This window comes from Pelodiscus sinensis, chromosome 3 (assembly GCF_049634645.1).
Source record: "Pelodiscus sinensis isolate JC-2024 chromosome 3, ASM4963464v1, whole genome shotgun sequence".
NCBI lineage: Eukaryota > Metazoa > Chordata > Testudines > Trionychidae > Pelodiscus > Pelodiscus sinensis.
Genome location: NC_134713.1, coordinates 182,864,140 through 182,886,998, shown reverse-complemented (window position 1 = coordinate 182,886,998; position 22,859 = coordinate 182,864,140). Strand labels below are relative to the sequence as shown.

The following is a 22,859-nucleotide window of genomic DNA, read 5'->3' as shown; positions in this document are numbered from 1 at the left end:
TGTTGGATGGTTTCCTGTAACAATAAAAATATAGCCGTCGACATATAGACAGCTGGATATATACATGGCTGTATATTGCCCTTTGACACAAACATTAATGTCTTATGCAGATCTTTGAGGTTCTTTTAAACATCTAGTTACATTTTAAGGTCATGTCCTCAGAAGTTATTGATGTAAGTGTATTTGTAGAAAAGAAACAAACAGCTCATTGAATTTGGTTTCCTATTTTAACATACATCAATTAGATTAAATACGCAAAGTTATAATGTCTGGCAACAAACCCAGTTTCTGGTATATAAAATTTGACTCCCCCCCATGTTTATGTCATAGCTAATACACAAAGATAAAGTGCTTATACTATACTCTGTGTATTTACTGAACTTCGGCAAGTCACTAAGAGCCAGTACTCAAATTAAATTAAAACCACCCAATTTATAAAACATCCTTCTAAGCTAATTGTATTATATTAAAAAGGTACTTTAGGTTGATATGCAGCAAATCAATAGCTCATGTTTTCTAGCATGGAATAAATACACCTTTATAATCTTTATATTTTGCCACTACTGCAAACCTATATGACAAAGTTGCAACAGTACATTTCACATTACTTAAATAAACAGCATAAACTCATCCAAACAGGAATAATTTTGCACTATTTTTCTTTTCCCAAGAGAATATGATTCTTATGGGGTTAGCATCTTAAAGGGACCTGCTCAAAGTAATATGATTAATTTTCGAACTTTCATATACTCCATTTGCAACACCCAGGACATTTTTATGGGCATGATTCTGCATTCCTTCAGTGGCCCCCACTTCCATTGACCTCAGTGAGAATGTTGCATGCACAAGGAATGCAGGAGTCGGCCCTCTTTTTATGTGCACTAAACATTTTTCTTTTCAGAAAAGAAAACAAACCATTTTGCATTTGTTAATGACTCTATAATAACATACCAGTGTATGTGCTTGATGGATGAAACTTTTTAGTAAGGAAACAGGCGGCCATTCCAGGCTCCTAATGAACAACACCAGCCAAAATGGATCATAAGAATTATTAAAAATTCTTGACCCTGGTTCTTTTAAATGAACATATGACTTTTTTTGCAAAAGTTGTTTGTGTTTTAAATTCAGCAATATAGTAATTTCAAAGATAATTATTGGTTTCTCTATTTTTTTCTTGTAAATAATATCTGAAGTCTGATGGTTATGCACAGACTCATTTACGAGAATACCAATTTATAATTTCCTTCTTAAAGAACAATAGACACCCCCCAAGCACAGCTCTGGAGCACCATTTTGTGCCATTGCTCCCTACTTCTGTTCAGGTTTACTGATGATATAAAGATCAAATAAGGGGTGAACTGAAATCAGAAACACAGTATTCATTCATTTAATGCTGCTCTAGTAGAGCAAATTCAGGGTGACTCAAGGGACACAATGTCTTGTAAAACATATGTACTTAATATAAGGGTCATAAAACTTATTAAATTAAAAGCTAGGTTAAAAATAGGAAGAAAATTTATGCTGCTGTCTAAAATAGCAATAATTTCCCTTTGGTTTTCCCTTTCCTACTAAAATGGGTTCTGGTTTAAAAAAAAAAAAGCCAACTGGTAAAGCCTTCATTCTTGCGGCCTGCATGCAAGTCATTCTTCACTACGTGAATTGTATGACTAATAATATGGCAGGGTAAATATAGAATATAGGATCCCAACATTTGGGAGATTAAAGGTTGCAGCATTGTTGACCACGTACACAAAACCCCTTGTAAGCATTCATTTTCTGTTTGTGGAGGAGGAGTATGGGATGCAAGGAACGGCAGTGTGAAAAGGAAAAACTTTCTTAGCCATGAACCAACTACATCCAAGAGAAATGTCCCCTTCACTTTTCCTGACTGTGTGTCAATACTTTAGACCATATTCTGGTACAGAGGCTCTGCTTCAGCTAAGCTGTGCTTTGGCATGGAGTAGGGAGAGGAGAAAGGTGGCTTCCCCAGACTTCATTTACCCTGGGGCTAACTGGGAATCGGTTCTGGACACCTTGCCCAATTTATATTATTCAGACATCTCTGTGGCCTCATAAGGTCAGCCCAGAAGCAATGGATAAAGTGAGCACAATGGCATTCTGACCAGGTCACCTTTTCCTCCACTACTATATTTGGAGATATTAGGAGTGCTGTAAAGATGCAACTCATGTCGAAGGATATAATCTGGGGTTACCTCCCACCAAAAGGAGAATTTTCAAGGGTGTTTCTTAAGACACCTCATGATGTGTCTATCACAGCTGGCCTGTGTCAGTGGATTTGGGCACATAGGACTTGAGCTATGGGGCTGTAAAACTGTAGTGTAGATGTTTGTGCCTGGGCTGGATTCCAAGTCAGCTGCCAAAGGCCATATACAAGCGTTGAACTGCAGTGTAGACAAACCCACATTGAATGGGCATAAATGGAGAATAACTTCACAACAGAGTCAATGGAATTTTTGCTAGTACAAATGAGCAGGATCTGGCTGCTTGAGTGAAAGGAACTGGTTTCCAAGAAAGATTTTTTTTAAAAGAATGTTCAGGTTGTGACACAAACTTCCAGCTGCTGAGAAATTAAAAATGAAATTTGACAGACTATTCTTGACTCACGACACTGGCAGGATTGGGTAGTGTTGTGACGCCTTCAAATACATCCTGTAGATTTAGTGACATAAGCTAAGACAGGTATGTAAAGATAATTTGTTCTGGCATTAAGGACTTTTTCCACACCCATGTAGCTACTGAAAGGACATTGTCAGATATGATTTCATCTTGGTCCATAAGCATTCACAGGATCTTTGAAATTATTTTCTCAGCACTATCACTGCTTATTGGGCTGATCAGTATTGTTCCCTTGTTTCCTTGTGTGCCTGCTGTCTGCTTATCCAGCTGTTGTCTCTTGCCTTGCACTCACAGGGCAGGGACCCTCTCTTTGCTAGTACAATGCATAGCATACTGGTGCCCGGTAGGTCTTCAGTACGACACAAAATGAAATATTAACCTCTGTTGTGCATGCCTAGGCAAATGTCTTGGACCCAATTCTGCCACCAGAGTATTCCCATTGTGTGGGACTCTCCTCTTGCCAACGTAATGCCATAGACATCAATGGAGTTATTCCTATTTTTTACACCAGTGCCCGTGAAAGGCCCAAAGTCTTCAGTGGGATTTCTCAAGTGAACAGGCATCCCTCAAAGTAAGGACAGCTCTTTATTATTATAGCGTTCCTCACAAATGCTGTTGTGCCGGCACTATTGTTGTTCTACAAATTATTCTGTGGAAGTATTTGTTTCGAAAAGTAAAATGGACACGAGAAATCAGAAATCAGGAGTGGAGGAGCTAGTTGACGTCTGAACCAGAGTGGAAGGGACTTGGGTTTCCCCTAGCAGAGAGGCAGGGTTTCACTCCTTCCTGACAGAAAGGGGGAATCTCACGCACACCTGAGGGAAGAGCCTGTCGCTGAAGAAAAACGCTGCTGGCCCTTTAATAGAATGAGTTGCAAGGGGGAGGGAAGAGCAGTTACTCCTTTCTGCACTGCATGTGTTCACTATGATCCTGCTCCCTTCTTATCTAACAGGAGGAGGCAGACAGAAACAGATGCAGAGTTTCACTACCACACGCTCTACTCGACTCCTCTCTGCTGTGCTCTGGCCTCAACAGGACAATAGCACTGTATGTCTTTGGGGTGGGGAGATGAGCAGGGGGTCTCTGCCTGTTTTCTGTGGGTGACCAGCTACCCCACACTAATTTGTGCTTTGAGGAGAAGCATTGCCCCCTAATCCAAAGGGCGCTCAGAGGAGTGGCCTCAGCCCTGTTTACTGCTGTGTCTGCCCAGATGGCCTTTTTACTCAGCAGGAGAAATTTTGGCTTGGCCCTCAGCTGGAGGTAACAACAATACAGGCTAGGGAACCTAGACTCCTGAGCAACTATGATTTGTCAATAATTGCAAGACAAACCTGGTGGAATTGTGCATTTTCACAGAGGCATTGATTCCAAGGCCAGAAGGGATCATGGTGCTCATGTAGTCTCTCACCTCCTGTATATTTCAGGCCACACAACTGCCCCAAAATAATTCCTGGAAACATTTTTTGAGGAAAACATCCAAACTTTATTTATACATTGCTAATGGTGGCTCTTGGTAAATTGTTCCAATGGCTAATTACCCTAGGCTTGATTTGATTAGTTTCACCTTCCACCATTAGATCACATGATATCTTTGGACTGAAGAACTGAAGATGAATTAAATTTGTTACCCATGAAAGTACTTAACTGTTATCAAGTTACCCCTCATGTTTCTCTTTTCAGGGCAAGTCTTTACTTGTTATATTGGCAGCATGATGGCACATTTATCTACTGCGCCACATTCTGTGCTACCTTTTTTAAAGGTGGCAATACTGTTATCTTTGTGTGGTACATGGGTTCCTTCAGTGTCACCCTATGCCAGATCGTTGCCCCTTTTCAAACAACTGCACCACATGGATGATTTGGATGGCAGTGAGCTGGAAGAAGCATCCCATTTGTTTTCATTTGCACTTGTTTCAGTCATCCTTTATAGACAGACAACATTTGCTAACAGAGCCACTGATTTTGGTGCCCAAAGTACAGGGGAGCTGATAGCCTGAGCAGGCCCCTGGGCAAGGTATGTGAGTGGGGGGACCCAGATGTGTTCTCCCAGAAGGGGCGTGGCCTCGGGTGAAAGGGGCAAGGCTAGAAGCAGCCAGCCCTTCACGCTTCATGGAGTCATTATTTCATACTGCAGTAGCAGTGTTGGAGGCTGGGAGCCCAGGGCCCCTTTGAACCTCCAGGCCTTAGGCTTGATTTTTTAAATGTGCTGAGCCCTAACAACTTCAGCTGAAAATAAAGTGTGCTGCGGGCACTTAGCAGTTGTGAAACTCAATGTATCTCACACAAGGCATTCAAAATTCAGGAGCCATTTTGAAAATGTGACTCCGCTGGCCAGGGCTAGATTTAAGTTAGAATCATAAGGTATCTGTGAAAGGGCACCAATTAATTCATTTGTTCTTAAAAAAAAATTAACTGGAAGCCTTTATGAAATTTAAGCACATTGCTCATCGTATAATTATGGATGAAATATTAAAGAAGTGGACTAATTACACACAATGCACATGAGCCCAATTAAAATAGCATCTGCAGTGAATGTAGGGGTATTCTCTTTCATGAATAAAAATACTTTCTTAACAACAGAGAATAAAATAGCTAAATGGGATATGTAGTTGAGATTATAAATATCCTATTAGCATACAAAATGAGGATTAACCTTATTTAAACACTGCATACTTGATCATCAAAAGTAATGTTTCACTGCCATAATGTAGCTGTATACTGAACAATAGCATATTAATAAATTTAGCTAACTAGATGCTTTTCTCACCTACTCAGCTGAAGGAAACTGGCCGCCCCCTAATCACTTAGGAAATGAACCAATTTTCTCAGTTGTTTTATGTGATGTCTTAGGGTATGCACTCTAAAATCGAAATAAGGTATGCAATTTGCGCTACACAAATTGTGTATCTTATTTCGATTTTATTTCAAAATAGGCTATTTCGAAATATGGCACATCTACACGGTGCCAAATTTCAAAATAAAGCACTATTTCAAGACATCCCTTATTCCTCGTGGAATGAGGTTTACAGGGATGTCGAAATAGCGCATCCGTTATTTTGAAAATTATTTCAAAATAGCGGATGCATTCCTTGGACATGGGGTAGCTGTTTCAGGCTACCTCCAGTATCTCAATATAGCCTTGCAGTCTAGACGTACCCTTAGGGAAGACATCTCAGTTGTTGAACAATAGCTGCTCAAGATTTAGATCCTGCCTCTTAGTATGGGCGGTGGGTATAAGAGGTGGGGAGAAGGCATTGCCCTCCCAAACTGGGAGGCATGACCCCACCCACACTCCACACCTAGCTTCAGCAGGTTCCCAGGTTTCAGCTGCTCTGAGGCTGGGAAGGCTGGGGCAATGTGCCCTCCCTCTCCTCTGGGGCCAGGGAGATATGGGCCATGCACTGCCCATCCTCCATGAGCTCTGGGCCATGGATACTCCCATGGGGGGTTGGAGGCTTGCTCCTGCAATGGGGGGTGGGCTTGGCTCCCATGGGGGGCAGAGCCTTGGGCAAAAGAGGTGGGGCTGGAAGCTTGCCTACCCCAAGCCCTATGTCCACCCACTGCCCATGCCTCTGAGGGTACGTCTACACTGCAACACTATTTCGAAATAACTAGCGCGATTCCAAAATAACTTAGTCCGCATCGCCACAGCCGGCAATTATTTCGAAATAGTGTCAAAAAACTGTCAATCTGGAGGACTTCTTATTCTGACTCCTGTAACCCTCATTGTATGAGGAATAAGTCGGAGGAAGAGTGTTCTATTTCGAAATAAGTGCTGTGTAGACGCTCCCCATTTCAAAATAAGCTATTTCAAAATCAGATATGCAGTTGACATAGCTCAATTTGCCTAGCTTATTTCAAGGTAAGCCCTGCAGTGTAGATGCACCCTTAGTCATTGGCACACATGATGTGGCTGGAGCTGCCCTTTCCCAAAACACACATTTGGAGATGTTAGGCTACAGGGACGAGCATGTCTGCTGCTGTGTCTGTTAAAGGGATAGAACTTGCAGTGTGCTACTGACTAGCTTCACTCTCCTGAGTGCGATGAACTCCTTCCCATTGTAAGGTGGATCATTCTTCATAGGTGTTAATAGGTGATAACCCTTTTGCTTAAGGCCCCCTGAACAAGGGTTGGTGAAGGGGCAAATTCTTATGTGCTAGCCTCCTATTTTGCATACGCACGAGGAAACTGGCTCCAGTCTGGGTCAAATGAGGGGAAGATAAACAACAATTTATACTAAAACCCTGGCCTAGTGGCAGGGTGGCTCCTTTTGTGATGTAAATTCAGTAGGTGTTTGTTCCAGTGGAGCTGAAGGTAGTGCAGAGTGAAGATTTCAGTGTCCCGTAGGCCACGTGCGGGTCTGAACATCACACAAGGGGCAGGAAAGCAAACCTGTGAGAATGGCATTGTAAGGGCCCATGTGACTCTGAGCTTCGAACCTTCCAGGTTGAGGTATCTCAGTTAAAATGTCTTTCCTAATGGCCAGGCGTGTCAACTTGAACTTGGCATTTGAATGTTTCTTTGTGCCACTGTCTGAGATTCTGACTCAGACACGCAGTGGAAGGTCTGGCTAGAGCAGCGGTGGGCCACCGGCAGCCCATGGAGTGCATGCAGACCAGCAGGGTAATCCAATTGTGAGCCAGGAGTCATTTTGCTGACATTGATGGTCTGTGGGGATCAGCCTTCGTAGCTCCCAATGGGTGCGTTGAGCCATTCCCAGCCAATGGGAGTGGTGGGAAGTGGCAGCCAGCAAGTCCCTGTGGCTCCTTCACTGGCAGACACCCTCTTCACAGCTCCCATTGGTTGGGAGCAGAGAACTGTGGTCACTGGTAACTGCGAGGGGTCGTGGCGGTGGTGCCCGTGGACAATGTCAACAAAATGGCTCACAGCCCACACGAGTTTCCTAATGGGCTTCAGATTGCCCACCACTGGGCTAGATAGATGCCAAGGGCCTCAGTGAATGTGAATCTTTTCCTTACATTGAATCAGTATTTGTAAGAGGAAGGTTACTTTTTAGTTTGGCCTTCACAATGATGTGTGGCGTGGCTAATGAGGAATGGCCCCCACACCACAACACATACAATCATGTTGACTTTACCTATGGCCCTTTGTATTCATTTTCCATGAACACCCATGTATGTCAGATTTATTGGCATAAAGTTTCATGTCGGAATATTTGCAGAAGCTCATTTTAAATGTGCATATTCAAATATTCCAACTGGAAGTACACTGAAAGGAACATCCTCCTTTGTTAGCGCTAAAAAACGCTGCAGCTAAAGAACTCGCAGCTATAAAATCGGGCCCTTTCATCAACCCAACCCAAACTCATGATTTATAGCAATCAGTAAGTAACAGGACAAGTGGCCTGATCCATGACTGCCAATTCAGAGATTTGCTGTTGTTTCGTAGAGCTCCAGTTTCTGAGGCCAAGTGTTTGTGAGATTCTCAGTTTTTATATTTTAGAAAATACGTAAGGCAGCAGAAACTAGCTTGGAAACAGGCCCAATGCACCCCAGAAGTTCAATAAGCAGAAGGCAAATAAAAAGAGCCCCAAATTCATCATTATTTTAAAATTCTAATGATTGGCTTTAAACATTCCTATGATTTTTGAGGACTGAGTCATGATTTTTGAATGTTTCGGACTTGCAATGGTGCTGACCTGCAGCATATACCTTCACCCATGGGAGATTTGGTTGAATAAGTTCTGTAGGAGCAATCCCAAAGAAAGATTTGTGGTGATGACATAGGAAAAATAATTTAAAAATCTTTACAACCAGTTTATTGTTTATATTATTCTTAACATGTAAAGATAATCTTCCTTTTACTCTGATGAAAAGCTTAAGTTGGTGAAAGTGTAAACATACCTCCAAATACTGAAAACAATTATGGCTATTAGAGACTCATGTTCCTAATTGGGTACTTTTCTTCAAAAATACCACTTACAGAGACCTCTTTTGTGGATTATGCCACTTTCTCATTTGTGGTCTGTCTGCTACTTTCCCTCTTCTTTATTTTTGGTCCTAGAAATCACATTTGCTAAAACCTTCAGAGAAACACTAGATGCAAATTGAAAGTGACTGGGAATAAAATGGACTTTGCCATTCCAAGGGATTTGAGGTGTTGTTCTGTCAAAGAGGCCTGTGGGTGAAGTGAATGAATCCAGAAACATATGGAGAATGGAAAGGTCTGTGGGTGAGCACAGCATCAAAAAATAAAGTCAGCTCCCTGTGCCACAAATCCAAGTTCAGAACCTTTAGAACAAAGATGTCAAAGAAAATGTAAAAAAAGAGAACATGGAACAGCTCAGTAGTCTTCAGGGCAGCTCCATAGCAACTGATTTGCCTCTTTCAGATCAGATTTTAAAAATAATTTCCATTTCATGTTGGTTTTACTAGATCTTTAAGAAACCATAACACAAATAAATTTAGAAGAGTTACACACAAGGGATTCTGATTTTAATTTCACCAAAGCATACCCTGGTCTTAGTGTTTTTCTTTGGTGTAACTGATCAGACTCCAATTGTTTCTTCTTTTGAGCCTAATGTGTGAAGCAAACATAATTGCTAATAATAGCTTTTTGCCTTGTCAAGTGAACCAATGAGTTAAATGCCAAGTTTTTTTTTCTGGTTTGACTTTCATCCACTTAAATCCAATTAAGAGGGACTTTGCCTCTCACAGGTTGTTACTGATTCACTGCAAAAACAGAGTTTAAAAATAAAAACCCAACAGTCGGGCAATTTTAGTATTGTGGCCTCACAACAACAGCTACAGTGTTATTCCTTTAATCAGGTTTTCCCAAGAGCTCAGCTCCCACTTAGGCACCAAAATGAAGTGGCCGGAGTTTCAAAGGCGCTCAGCACCCAGCAGCTCCTATGGAGAAACTTATTTTTCTTCATTTCTTTTGTAGTAAATCCCCTGAGGATTGCAAGAGCTGGTGAGTAGTTTGGAAAATAATGACCACTTCATTTAGGTGTCTAACTGGGAACTGATCACCTCTGAAAATCTGCCCAATCATTTTTCAGCATTAGCTTACACAACAATTTAGCCTCCCCTCAGAGTTGTTACATGATAGGTTAATAGGCTAGTTCTGACATGGGATCATTTTAGCTTCATAAAGACAAGTCTCTTCTCAGATAAAAAGAATTTGTCTTTACTGACAAGTTCAAAGAAACATAAAAGAAGAGAACTGGCTTTCTCTGAAACAAGGGCAGGGATCATCTCTCTGTGTCCTTATTGTAACTCATTGCTTGTTTTCAAGATCCATAACACAATTCTTCCATGGGAGAGAGAGGACTTTGTTAAATTGCAAATGAGTATTACTTCAAGCACTCTGTGGAAATGTGTTCTCCCGCCTATTGCCCATACATTATTTCTGCTCAGTGATGGTGGGTCACATTTCCCGGAACTATCACAGAGAACTTAATTCTCCTCACACCACATCACTTTAAAATCATGCAGCTCTCTTAATCAACCTTTGTATCAGCCACAAATTTGCAGTATGACCTAATTTGAAAAATGTCTCAAAGTGCTGACTCAAACTGTTACTGAATAAAGGCCAGTCATTACCATTATGACACTAATGTGATGCAAAATAAAATTGAGTTGCATCAGCTGAACATTAGTTTGCAAAAATATTAGTGATTGAAGCCATTTTCTGTTCATATTTTATTTATACTTATGCGAGAGTTTTTTTTTTTTTTTTTTTGGTCTAAAGCAGCTCTACAACAAGATTCCTGAGTGGAAGCACGAAGGAACATTTTAATGGTGAAAAACCCAAGCCAGAAATAGACATGTAAGCTGCATCACTTGCACGTCATAATGTCTCTCTTTTATAAAAGCAGACAGAGGGCACTTTATTTTAGAACTTTTATTAAAATATGTGTACAATAACATGAATATTCTCACTGTAATATGTCATTTTACTTTGCATTTTTAGGTTGAATTCCAAGTTTTATCTTTTTTTCTCTCCAGTTGTAAACAAAGCAGATATTTCTTCATTCTCTGTTTCAAAAATTTTTATTACCAACCTCCCCCCTACTTCTTCATGTAAAGGAGGGGGGACATTTGGGCTCTGAAACAAATAGTTACAATATAAAAAAAATCACTCTCTAAGGGGAAACATGTATATATAAATGGTAAACTTCTTATTTTTGAAAAATTAAATGAAAGTAGAGTATACAAATACAAGTTATTAACCTTTCTTTAGCAAATATTTTACAAAACTTTTTCTCCTTATTTTCCCATTTACTTGGTTTTGAAAGAAAAAAAATCTTTTCAAGGCATAGCAGCCCTGCTACATATCGACAGCAGGTACATGATAATGTCAGCTGATAATTAGCACTCAGAACAGAGATTGTTTTAAAATCAGAGTTCTAGAAATAAATAAAAAAAAATTCAGCCACAACCATTTCCATCTGTGACTTTTTAGTCTCTAAATGCCAATAACAAAAGTTGTCTAATGTGTACTGATAAAATGTCCCTGACTTCATGCTGAATGGTTCGAAACCAGACATATGCTGCTAGGAAGACAGACCATTAATTTTAAATTTAGAGGACCAATACATTTTTGATAGCAGTGGGTTACTGTGCTAATGATTATTTAACTTGCTGAATGTTGGGTTAAGTATGTGTGGCTATGTAAAGTGTAATGCTTTATCCAACTGCTATGATGGGATTACTGCCACTGAAATGTTATAGTCAAACCAGGAAAAAGCAGTAAGATTATAAAGACCAGTACTATAATATAACACAATTAATGCAGACATAAAAATTAAACTGCTACACTTTAAAGACAGTTCTTTTGTATTTTAGCCCATTATTTCAGCTTGTCTTTTTAGTGGGGGTGGCAGGTACAAAGAAGGCTGCTATGTTTCACAGTAGGCTACTGACATTAAAAAAAATTAAAAAGAAAAGAAAAAATAAAATGTACATTTTGTTTAATAATACACTGACAATCATTTCCAGTTACATTGCAATTGTCGTCACTTTTGTGGCAGTGTGAACAAAAAAGGTAAGCGTGGCAATGAATGTTGGATCACCATACGTGATTTGCAAGCCTTTTTACACTTTATCATTCATGAGATACGGTGTGATTTCTTTGCTACAGTCTTTTTAATGGACTTTGTATCCTTGATCCATCTTGGGAAGACATAAGGTGGGAATCCTTTAGTCCTTTTTAATTGTTGATTTTCCATGCTTTCTCAATAGACGCTGGCTGCTGATCTGTAAACTTGTTGAAATTCTGAATCAAATACTAAATATAATCAATATATTAAAAAATAGAGAAAAAGGGGTGTAAAAGCAATGAAAATTTATGACCTTAACATTCCTTCAGGGTCAAGCAATTAATCAAATTCTCTCACTTTCTGGTTTCAATTACACAGCTATTGTGGAAGGAACTTATTTTAGCAGGTTCATTGCCTCAGTAGGGAATACAGGACTTTGGCCTAATGCTTCACCTTTAGTGCAGGCCATTTGAGCCTTAGAACAAATACCAATCATCACTCTTTGGGGAAAAAAATCTGTATCGGAGTGGCCTATTGGAATGGGATTTCTGTCAAGGTAAACGGTTGTCGGCAATGACTGTGGTAGAGTGGTGATAAATCCCATTTTATTGCTGAAAAATTCCAGCTTCTCTGCATGCCTGACAGCTCCCCACATTCCCGTACCCATTTGGCAATTTCTGCGCTATGTCCATCTGGTTCTTATTACCTCTCAACCTGCCAGTGTCTGATCCAGAAAAAGTGCAGGTCAAAAAAGGGGAAAGAAACCAAGGTGATGGACAAAACAGAAAGTGAGTGAGAAAGAGAGAAATCCCCCCCAAAAAACCCTCAAGAGTTTAAGCATGAGATTCCCAGAAGCATATTTAAATATAGAGAAGAATAGAGGTAATAATTGCGACACAAGGTTTTAATAGTCAGACTGAACCACAGCCTTTGACATTTGTCCAGACCATTAGTGACACTTACCTAAATGAAAATAAAAATAAAATCAAGGCCTCAATCCCTTGATTAAAGCAATATTAATGGTTAAATGACTCTCAGTGTTTCCATGGTAAGACCTGGTTTCTAGAAGCGTAGAACTTTATTGCAAAGATTCCGTTTAGGTTGAAAATCATTTGCACGAGGTCAGCTGGAGTATGAATAAAGGTTTTGGCAGAAAACATGATTATTTATGGAAATTTCATCAAAAGGTGTACATTTCAAAGCTGATTTTGCACAAGTATTACAACTCAGAGAATATGCTCAATGTGTGTTATTTCCTACAAGACTTTAATTAATAATGAAAATGTTTGGCAATTTTCATAATAAAAAATAAATATAATTTGATAACAGATGAACTAATATTATTTGAAAATCAGCTATTTTATGACCTCAACCCACTTAAACATCTACTTAAACATACTACTCTAATATACCTTGTTGGGTGATAATTTGCCAAGAATCCACAAATGATGTGAGAAAAGTTGCTGCTGTCTATTGAGTCAAGATCCCCTTTTAAAGCATTTAGTTGGATTTAATTATGGTTCCTACATGTTTATATTTACTTTATTTAACTAACATTTACCCACTAGATCATAGATATTTTAATCGTGTCCTTTCCTGAAAATTTTATATGAAAGGCTCCCTTCTCTGTTCTGTTTTTGAGACGAGGGCTATAAAGATACAAAAGAAATTAAAACACAAAGAGCTACAGTAGGTTTATAGAACACTAAGGATCTGACTTCACTCTGCGTTTCCTTGTTCTTGGGGCTAAGGTTACAAATCTGTCCTTACCTCATCCCTTCGTTCCTTGGTATTACAAAAGTCTCAATGCCCCCATATTAGTGGTTATCTTATATCTCCCATGGGTGCTAGAATACATAGGTAGGTGTAATGGACTGAGTTAATCTCTTGGTGTCAGAGAGTGAGATTTACTGATGTAACATGCTATTAGTAAATATGTCCACACAGCCAGTAGGCACTGGGAACCTGTTGGCTGCTAGACATTCAAGATGGAGTTTCAGCACTGAAAAAACTTTCAGGTTTATTTGGGCTGATGTCAAACCCTTGTTATCTGAATATCAATAACGGTAGTCTAGATGTGTTAACCAGTTTGGAGCCATTACTTTTCAATCTTATGTTTTTTGTAGGAAGACTGTTTCTCTCCTCTTCCCCCACCCCAACATTGAAATTTTATGTATTGATGTATGGGTGCTCATTTCAATTTTTATAAATAAATGAACTTATTTGTGATGGTTAAAATCTGACGTTTTGAAAATCAGAACATGACAGAGGATAATTCTCCTTATGGAAAAAAGGCTGCTAATGTTGCTTTCAATTCAAAATGAATAAAGAGCAAAACTGAAGCCAACAATTTATTTCAGAACAAGTCATTTAAATGTTACATGTAGAAGCAAAACAAAAAATCTGGCTGGACCATTAATTTACTCAAGATTTTCTTGACTGCTGCTGCATCCATTCAAAAATGTATATTTTTTTAGGATGCATTCTTGGTAGTAAAAACTCTCTGACTGTCAGTAACCACATTAGAGAAAAGTGAGTGATTAAATACTGATGAGTATTTGTTTGCATTTGCAATACAGTATAGAATTAATTGATGACTGTTTACTAAAACATGTTTCCCACCCATCTGAGTACTTTAAAAATAACTTCTTATATCTTCTAATAACTTACAAGACAATATGAGATACATAAAAGAAAACCATTTTTAGGTGAAAGTTAGTCAAACAATGATTTATATGAAGCTTTGTGTACATTTGAAACAAAGAGACACACATTTAGAAAAAAAACAAACTTCAGCAATAAACATATTTCAGCATCAAAATGGTTAATAGTGAGTATTATAGCTTCAAAAGAGCCTATTGGCTCACCCTAAAGGATGCCCTGCAATTGTTGTTAAACTCATCAGATGAAACTACCCTTCTCAGCTAGCCCTTAGATTTGTCTAGCTAACAGTAAAATACTATAATAAATCGGTAACGTATGTTGCCAGACAAGAATAAGTGATATAAATAAAGAGTCAAGAGACATAGCCCCTCAAGAACAATGTGAAAAGATTTATACTTTCAATGTACTAATCAATTAACATTGCAGAAGTAACTTGAAAGTGCTATACTGTTGTTTGTTTATATAATTCCTTATTTTTTCTTCTTCTTTTTCTTCAGATTGCATTTTAAACACAAATGTTCTCCGTGACTGCCAGTTTTGCAGCATTTGGGTAAGTCCCATTTCTCCCACACCTTACAAAAAACAAACAAACAAAAAAAAAAGCCTAAAATTACCTATGCCAGAAAAGTATTTTGTGATTTGTATGTTTTATGAAATAAACATCATGCTATTGAAAAAAGAGCATTTGTTTATTTCAAGCAGATGAGTACGTGAAATGGTGCCTATGCAAACAGAGCTACCAACAAGAGAACCAACTCTACTGTGGCAATAACAAGTCTCAAAAACTCATATATTATCACCAGCATTTAAAACACAGAAAACAAAATCTGTTTGGAAAATTGACTGAATATTTTATTTTGCTTTTTTTAAAAAAAGACATCCTCTGAAAAATGACATAATATAAATAGTTTTACAAAGCACCAATATAATCAATCTGTAAACTAGAATATAAATCAAGGATTTCATTAACTGCTGGTCGCCAGTTTAAATTGTAGTCTTGTCCATAATGTCTATCTATCTATGTATGTCCAAGTTATATTAAAAACCTTTAAATGGCTTTGTAATATCAGCTACATCTAGCTATTATAATAATTAATGATACTGTTTTATAAATCAATATATGTATTCTTGATAAATTCATATCCAGTTAATGGTGTAATTTAAATAAAAAATTAATGTAATAAAGGACATACAGGAATAGCAGGAAATCTTTAAAGGTTAAGAGGCAAATTTGTCTAATTTCTTTTTTTTTTTTGGAACCTGTTATTTTTTTTAAAGCATTGAAATGTAGCTGATATCAACATTGGTCTTTTGATCACAATATTGCCATGATTTTTGTGTTTAGCTTGTGTTTTTGTGTTTTTCATTGTAATATAATAAAGTATATTTCAGCTAATTCAGTAATTGTATTATTGGTTTAAAATACTTTTGCAAACTAAAACAAAAAAGTCACAGAAGGTTTTTAACATTTGGCCAGAAAATATTATAAAATATTATTATCTTAATATTTTCTTCATCAACTACTCATTCCATATTTGCATTGCTATATGGCTATTTTACTTAAACTCTGAAATGTCAAAAATGTGAACATTAGATTCAGCCTTAAATGTATTTTCAAGATTGTGGAAACTCTGAATAATATTTTAATGCAACAAAAAATGTGCTCTTTATCTCCTCTTTTAAATATAGTTAATCCGGTTTATTCAGAAAATATTTGTAAGTAACTAAAAAGAAAAGAGAGAGAAACTGGAAAATGCCTTTTTGATTCTAGGTTGCATCTTAGAGTGGAACTGCTGCTCAGCTTCTTTTGATTTTATTTATAATCTGTAACCACAAAATGCATTTCATAGAATAACAGGATTTAAGAACATTTAATATTGCTCTTACCATCAATTGTGTGTGATCTTAAATGTTGAAAACAAAACCCCACAACCTGTTTATGTATTGAATGTTTTATGAAGAGTAGTCTTTGAAATTATGCAAAACATTACGGTTTGCCATCAGCGCTGACATGGTACAGAAGTGTAATTTTAATCCATTGAGATTTTTTTTTGACGTTTTTCTTAACATTGCTCTGCCTTATTTAAAAGAGCAACAGTGATTCGTGCTGTTTTACTTGACACTGATGGGTATTTCAAAATGTTACATGGAGAAGAAAAAATATTTTCTGCCAGTCACTTTAGAAATTCAACTTTATAAGCAAGAGCTATTTGCTAAAAGTTTACATTTCAGATGAGCTTGAATTTAAAACCCATTATTCTTTCCCTGGGCCGGTGTTTTGAAATGAAGGGAGAAAATAGAGAGTACAATTATGATTTGTGTTAATATGTACTCCAGTACTGTAACATATCTATTTAAAGTGTATTTTGTTTTTAGACAAAACCAGCAGCAAGAGATACATAGCCATTCCTAGGAGGCTTAATTTAAGCTTTATAGCATGAACATAAAATGCTAGGTTACAAGTAACACTGAAATGTTACACATTTTAAATATCTTCATTTTAAAATCTGTGTTCTTTTTTTCTCTTGGGATCACTAATATGACTCTCTGCAGACAAAACAGGAGCATGCCACATTCTTTAAAATTATCTGTAAAGGAGATCACATTCCTAGGCGTGTTGGAGTCTTTTTATAACTGAGGATAACCTCTTAATAGTACCATGATTTTCAACTGGTTAAGCGGGTGTCTTCAGAATATTTAACTGCAAACAAAGTGAATATTTAGGGGAAAGTAGTTTGAAATGATTAGAAACATAAGTTTTTATCTACTGTCTCATAGGTGTATCAATTATTCAAGCCCTACTAAATTTGATTGTTTGCTTTTAAAATGTTGGTTGCACTTGCTTTGTGGAAAGAACAAAGAATCTGGAAATTTTGCTAAATTATTTGTTTGCACAGTACAGCTAAGAGTGAAACATTTTATTTGTCTGTGTTATGGTCACATTTTAGTCAAATTCAGGAGATTTATTCAATAGCTACAATAAACCTCTGCAATGAGTTTTGAACCAAATTATTATTAGAACATGTATCAATGTAAATAGATGTATGACTCAGCTATGCACAGCATGCTATCATCCGCAGATATTTATGTGGACAAAGCCACATTGTTAAAGTCAATAAAATTATGTAATAGTGACATATTTGGAGGCTGTGCTGATCAGATAATGACTAGCTCAAGGAGTGAAGTTGAAGGTGCTTAATGCTCTAGCTGGTCATTACCTGATTGGTAGAGACCAATACAGAAGTAATTATTGATATTATAAAATAAGCTAAAGATATGGCGTTAATGATTTTTTGCATGTGGTAGGATACTACATGTTATGAAACATCATAACATCTTCAAAGTATTTTTGACTGAATACTTGTGTTAGTATGAATTCACAACTGTGCTATGAAGGTGAAAATGCTTGTTTTTCCCTCAATAATGGCATGATCAGATTGGCAGAAAGCCTGTCAGGTGTGGACTTTCTTTGCACTGTGCTTCTCACAAAGCCAAGTCAATAAAGTCACAGGATTCAGGGACAGAATTCTAAAATGCCAGCATTTAAAAAAAATATACTAACTGGTAAGCAGTGTTGGCTCTTCAGTTCCTCTGAAATACCTGTTATACCTGATGCTCCCTGGCTGAGAACAAATTTAACTTATCTTAGTAGATACTCAAGTGCCTTCTCTAGAGGAAATCTATTCCTAGGTAAAAATAATTCAGATTATAATGTAATAGTTATAGTTACTATAGCATAAGGCCCATAAAGCTTACTGAATTGGAGGTTTGAACTTTGCAATTTACTGTTCATTTTAGGTATCTATTGTTTGAGTGTTCAACTTATATTTATAAAAAGATTTTTTTAAAGTTATTCAAAAGAGAACAGTTTCAATGAAAAAATCAATTTACTTTACAAAACAGTCATTTTTTCTTATATTTATAAAGGTGAATTTAGTCTTAAACCATTGGGTGTATTCCTTACTCAAAAAGCAAACTGCCACAGCCTTTTGTGCCCCATAAGTAGCAACAGCAATAAGAAACATATGCAAATTTTACAACTCTCATATAAAGCTAGGCAATTTCTTACCAAAAAACCCCATGCCAAACAAAGGATGTTTAAGAGATTTCATTTATTTTGATAATCCTCCTCTTGCACCAGAGCATTTTGCTGTCTTTGTCAAAGTGAATGACAACAATTTGGCCAACTCTCTCTGAGCTGCACTCAACAGTGACAGGCAAATTATCAGAGGCCCTGCACTTCTTATTATCAGAGGAGAAGTCATCAGGAGGACGCGTGGAGAATCCCTCTCCCCTGTCACTATTTGTCAGTGGGACAAGGGCCACTGCTATGGGTAGCTGACAGGTAATTTCAACAATAACAATTACTCCTATTACTGGTGTCATAAACAATTCGCCCAAGGCATGACAATAGGAAAGCTTTATAATTCAATGCCATATAAATAAATGCCAGCAGGTAACAAGTAATTTAGCTCCAATCAAGCTTTGGCCCTGGCATTAATATTGTTATTGCAAGAAAATAGAAAATTGAAAAAATTCAATATGTTAACGAATTAAGTGTGCTTCAAGAGCTAAGTATGGCAGGAGGTATAGTGGAGAGTGGGAGAAGAAGAGGGAACTCACCAAAAAAACCCAAACCAAAACACAACCCAACCCCGCCAAAAACCATCATTTCAGATTCAGCACAAAATTCATGTTGTACAACAGTGTAATCATTTTATGATCTGAAAGGGCACAATACCGTCTTGCTATTTTAAATTTTAGATGAAATGAAAAGGTAAACAGGACTATGAATTCCACTTCCTGATCTCTCAAGTTTCCATTACAAAAGCTGTGTACAATGCCCACTAAAAATAATTGGATTTGCTTAATTATTTTGTTATTAAAATTAACATCTCTCACATGCTACACAAGTAATATCTTTAGGAAAGATTAAACAACTAAAAACCCCCATCGTTTTTAGTGTATGTCCCTTTCCTTTTTGGATATAGGTTTTACCAGCCCAACTAAATTTATTCTTATTTATTTATATTAAGTATAATAACATTTATTTTTTTAGTAGGCCACAATACCACCAAACCCCCAAAAAGTCCAGTATCTATAAACACAACCTCTTGCTCAGACCAATTTACAATTTTACTGTTTGTCCAGCAAGACAATGTGGCATCAGTCTGACAGCAGTAAAAGAATTTGAAAATCTCTAATTAGGAGAGCTGCGGAGCAATTAACGCATGTCAAATTTCACTTCATCAAGTGCCACTCTAATTTTCCCACTAAAAATTAATGGACTTTTTTTTGTATGTGTGTGTCCCCTCAAGGCAATGTTGATTCAAATCTGCTCAAGATGCAGTGTTGCACAGCTAAGCATCTTCTTGATTACAATCCGCCACACTTCTAACTGCTTTCATTCTCACTGCCACAGATACTTTGTCAACAGTCAAATTACACCATGCTGATAACAATGCATAATGGTGTTCCTCAAAGGAGGTTCCTGTCATGGAACAGTGTTTCATAAAAATGTGCCATTCTCTTCTCCAGGAAATATATCTGGCTAAAAATGATGTTTTAGTGGTTTCTGCATGGGCTGCAATGTAATTCTTCTCCCACCCCCAACTATAATTTATTTATTTTTGAGCTCATATGAAAATATTGTAGGGAATGGTTTGAGAAGTAATACAGAATGGAAAATATTTGCAGTCAGTGTTTGTGCAGACATTGTTTGACTGCTTTGCTCCACAATATTTTCAATACCAATATCCTTCCCTTCTCACACCAGTGGGGTTTTTGGTTTTGTTAATACGATAGGGCAAAACCCTACAGTCGTCACATAAGCTGAACTCCTCGTGACGTCAATGGGAATTTTGGTGGAGTGAAGACTGCAGGACTTGGTCTACAAATACATTGGAAGAGTCGCTTTAAATAGACAGTATTTAGATTCCAAGAGCTGTTTGTTTAAGAGACACATGTGCCAGAATCCTCAAAACATTACAGGGTACACAAGACAAATTGCTTTTTTGTCAGGATGGCGAATGTGTCAGGAAAAAGAGTTGCTTCATCGGAACAGTTTTTTCCCCTCTTGTCTTCATTTCTGTTCCTTAAAGATCAATATTTTTAAACTGTTAGTACAGACGTGTGAAAGGGGATGGAAATATTTTTAATGCTTAAAATGTGAATTTGTGAGGATAAAATGCTCTGGCTATGGTTCAGATTGTCATTTTCAGAGTTCCAAAATATTCCTTTCCCACAAAATCAGTCCAATATTAAAATAAATATAGCTGTATATTTCTTTAAATTATTTGATTTAGTGTTGTTAATACAGAATCAGTGTTTCAATCACTTTATTAAAATATATACATGCTAAGATGTAAATATTATTTTCCTCCATCTTTTTTTAACTATCTCTATTTACATTTTCATCCTGAATTCATGGGACCAAATTCTCTGCTGCTGTAACTCAGTTGACCCGAATGGAGTTATGCCAACAAATATCTGGGCCATGTTCTATATAGTACAGCTTATACAGCTACTCCTTCCCCTTCGGTTTCAACCTTGTTGTAACTAAGCGTATTCTTGACAGCATTGTTATATAGCCAACAGATGTCGCATAGAAATTCAAAATTGGGGCTTTCTGTTACCAAAGTCTACGTTCTCCCCTTTTTTGATTGTGTCATCTAGTTAATAAAAAGCCAGGGGGTTCCTTTAAAATACAATAATGACAATACACACAAACCTACTGTTGAAACAACTACAGCTTGCAGAGGGGCCCGCTGGAAGTTGTGCAATTATGCTTATATTCATGGCAGTGAATTTTATTCCTAAATATTATTTCATGAGCTTTAAAATTATAATGCTGCTTTTGGACAAAATGTATACCATATATTGTGTATCAAATGTTTTTTCAGTGATATACAATGATCTTGTCATTAAAATAATGAGCAGGACTCTATAGTTTAAAAAAAGATAGAGAAGAAAAATGTGGGTATATAATACAATCCTGCAGTAATCAATTTTACCTACAATATCTTGCTTTTGTTTTTAAAACACTAAATAAACAATACATAATGCATTCCTCATCAGCCCAAACCATGAGGGCTCTGTGCTCAAATAACAGGAAACATATTCAATTTTCCTAACAGAAGACAGTTCATTAAGCTGTGCCACATCAAATAAAACTTTAATTTCTCCAGCATCAGAGTCGCAATGAAAGCAATTGAGGAAGATGAGCCATATGGTACTTCTATCAGCAAACACATATTGCTCATTCCCCCAAAGTTTTCTAATTCTGCTCCCCAGACCTGTGTAATATAGATAATGTGCTCTGAGAGCAGCAACCATGAGCTATCTGGTGTACACTTCTAATACTGTATTTAATGGGAAATAATGAATCATAAAAGCCTGCAGAAGACGGCTTTTGCTAACCTAAATCTCAGCTGTAATTTCATTGTTCTGTGCCTAAGATGCTGTTTGCCCTTTCCAAACAACAGCAGTTGAACATAATTATGCTGCTTCAAACCTGGGCATGAGGAGAAAACCTACATAATATAACCAAGTTTGTGTTAACTCTTGAAATTCTGAACTTCCTATTACTCTAATTCTTAAAACAGAACGTTGTATCATATTTTATATTCAAAAAATTATAGTAAATATTTTTTTCCCATGGATAGTCACAAAAATTAAATTTAATTCTCCCTAATCTGGCCCTAAAATGCAACAGGAGTTATCTAAAAATTAGGAGATCTGCTTGATATTGGGAGACCTGACACTAGTCTAGTATAACATTTGCAAACGCCAAAGCTATATAAATGAACATAATAAAAGAGTAATATTTTGGGGTCTCTATTTTTTATCAGTTAAAAAAAATGGAGTTAAAGCGTTTAGCTTAAAGACTGAACAAACCCTTCTAAACTTCATAATGTTTATAGTTTTCTTATGAATTTGTAATGATCTATTTACTTATAGTCGAAAGGCAGTATGAAAATAATATTGTTATAGTATATTGTCCTGTATTTTTTCTCATCTACTTATAAAGTAAATGTATGTGCATGAAGGAATAGATATTTAAAAAAAAAGATGTTTATAGAAAAACTTAATATATTAAAGTTTATTGACTCAGTACAAATAAAGATACATGTAATTTTGCTATGACCTAAAACTTGGATAATTTCTTAAACTCACCTGAAGTAGCTTCCCTCTCAAAATATAGGACCAATTTAAAACATTGTCTAGGTAGCCTACTTATACATTTTGAAAACATATTTTAGCGGCTGTGTTTGAACCAAAAACAATTAAATTAAAAAGGGAGACTTTTAAAAGTTAGAGATTGCCTTTTAAAAGCTTATTAAAATCAGCATGTTACATGTCTGTCTTTGAATTAGCTTTAAAGACTTGATTGCCTTCATTAAAGCTGACTGTTTGGGTGCTGCTCTGTGAATGTTCAAGAGTCTACTCCCCACCCCCCCCCCCGCCCACCACTTCAAAGCTGATTCCCACTACTTGTCAATGTGTATTGTCTCCCAATAGAATTTTAGAGAACTTGTATTTTACAGAAAAATT

General features: G+C 36.9%; 2 long non-coding RNA genes across 2 annotated transcripts in view; one reads left to right on the top strand and one right to left on the bottom strand.

Moving 5' to 3' along the window:
* Nucleotides 1-22,859, bottom strand: part of LOC112544278 (uncharacterized) — a 44,789-nt gene that overhangs the window by 21,098 nt on the left and 832 nt on the right. The window lies entirely within an intron of this gene.
* The window catches only part of LOC142828069 (uncharacterized), a 43,472-nt gene continuing 30,812 nt past the window's right edge, over nt 10,200-22,859 (top strand). The window contains exons 1-2 of the long non-coding RNA XR_012903009.1: nt 10,200-10,429; nt 14,804-14,856. This is a non-coding gene — a long non-coding RNA (uncharacterized LOC142828069). The remainder of the gene's footprint in view (nt 10,430-14,803; nt 14,857-22,859) is intronic.